At 49.8% G+C, this 1,844-nt stretch overlaps 1 pseudogene; it reads left to right on the top strand.

Moving 5' to 3' along the window:
- The first annotated feature begins 224 nt into the window (after positions 1–224).
- On the top strand, positions 225–340 carry LOC149435229 (U2 spliceosomal RNA; annotated as a pseudogene).
- Positions 341–1,844: the final 1,504 nt, after the last annotated feature.

Here is a 1,844-nt window from a genome sequence, read left to right as displayed (position 1 = left end):
TATTTCAATACATATATACAGTGGGGATGGAAAGTTTGGGCACCCCAGCTAAAAATTTGTATTATTGTGCATAAAGAAGCCGAGGAAAGATGGAAAAATCTCCAAAAGGCATCAAATTACAGATTAGACATTCTTATAATATGTCAACAAAAGTTAGATTTTATTTCCATCATTTACACTTTCAAAATAACAGAAAACAAAAAAATGGCGTCTGCAAAAGTTTGGGCACTTCTCGGCCTTTTGGCTAAGATCAAGTGTAGTATCTGTTCTTATCAGTGTCCAGTGGGGGTGCTCCTGGCCATTCTAGCTTTGCGGGGATGGCTGTTGTATAGTACCCTCACTGGTATGATGGGGGTCTGGATGGCTATTACGGGGGGAACAGAAACCGGGGAGCGCCATGATTCGTTCTGGGGCCCTGGGAGTAATTCCCCTTTGGAACGTCTGAAGGACCCAGTACCTCCTGATTTGGACGGATCTACCTAGGTCTGGCCAGGGGCTGGGAAGGCAGAGAGTCCGCAAACTAGGTGCCCCCTGAGTAGTCGCCTCAGGGGTGCTCTGAGTAGCACTTGGGTGTGGGACCCCACGTTGCGAATGAGCACATGGTCACCGAGTTTAAACACTTTTTGCACTGCGCCTCTAGGACCGGGCCTTTTGGTCAAGTTCTGGGCAATTTTTTTGCTACAGGCCTCAGGGTCTGGTCAGTGCACAATTTGGGCACGACACTTTTTATTATTTTTATAGATTTATTTAATTATTTATTTATTTATTTTTCCTTCACCCCACGTTTGTCACTTTTTACTTTTGTGTGTGTTTTTTTTCACAGGATGGAGGGTGTGGGTCCTCGGGCCTGCCCTGAAGTCTAGGGGGAGGATGTGTGGCCCTACGGTTCCTTCCTCCCCTGTCCCTAGGGGGTTTTCTCTTCGGGAGAACCCCCTGGCCTAGTACTGGATGTCCGGCTTCGGCTGGCCATAAGGAACGGTGGTCCACCAGGCCTTTTGGCCAGGAGGACCAAATGAGAACCTTGTCCCTGTCAGGAGCTTCCCGGGGGATCAGGGTAGCGGTCCAACCCCTTCGGGGGTAGGACAAAAGCACACCCTTAAGTGCACTTTTTGTGTGGTGTTTTGCACTTGCACTTTTTGTGAACACTTACGGGTTTTTTCGTTATAGTTGCACGTTTGCAGACTTAAAAAAAAAAAAAGAAGAAGATTGCCAAGACCCTGAAACTGAGCTGCAGCACGGTGGCCAAGACCATACAGTGGTGTAGCAGGACAGGTTCCACTCAGAACAGGCCTCGCCATGGTCCACCAAAGAGGTTGAGTGCACGTGCTCAGCATCCTATCCAGAGGTTGTCTTTGGGAAATAGATGTATGAGTACTGCCAGCATTGCTGCAGAGGGTGAAGAGGTGGGGGTGGGGGTGGGGGGGTCAGCCTGTCAGTGGGTCCAGCATTGCTGCAGAGGTTGAAGGGGTGGGGGGTCAGTCTGTCAGTGCTCAGACCATACGCCGCACACTGCATCACATTGGTCTGCATGGCTGTCGTCCCAGAAGGAAGCCTCTTCTAGAGATGATGCACAAGAAAGCCTGCAAACAGTTTGCTGAAGACAAACAGACTAAGGACATGGATTACTGGGACCGTCTCCTGTGGTTTGATGACACCAAGATAAAATTATTTGGTTTATATGGTGTCAAGCGTGTGTGGCGGCAACCAGGTGAGGAGTACAAAGACAAGTGTGTCTTGCCTACAGTCAAGCATGGTGGTGGGAGTGTCATGGTCTGGGGCTGCATGGTGGTGGGAGTGTCATGGTCTGGGGCCGCATGGTGGTGGGAGTGTCATGGTCTGGGGCC

This window comes from Staurois parvus, unplaced genomic scaffold, assembly GCF_062004578.1.
Source record: "Staurois parvus isolate SC_StPar_1 unplaced genomic scaffold, SC_StPar_1.0 ptg001575l, whole genome shotgun sequence".
In the NCBI taxonomy this organism is placed as follows: Eukaryota; Metazoa; Chordata; class Amphibia; order Anura; family Ranidae; genus Staurois; species Staurois parvus.
Note: the sequence above shows the minus strand (reverse complement) of the source record. Positions and strands in the feature narration are given on the sequence as shown.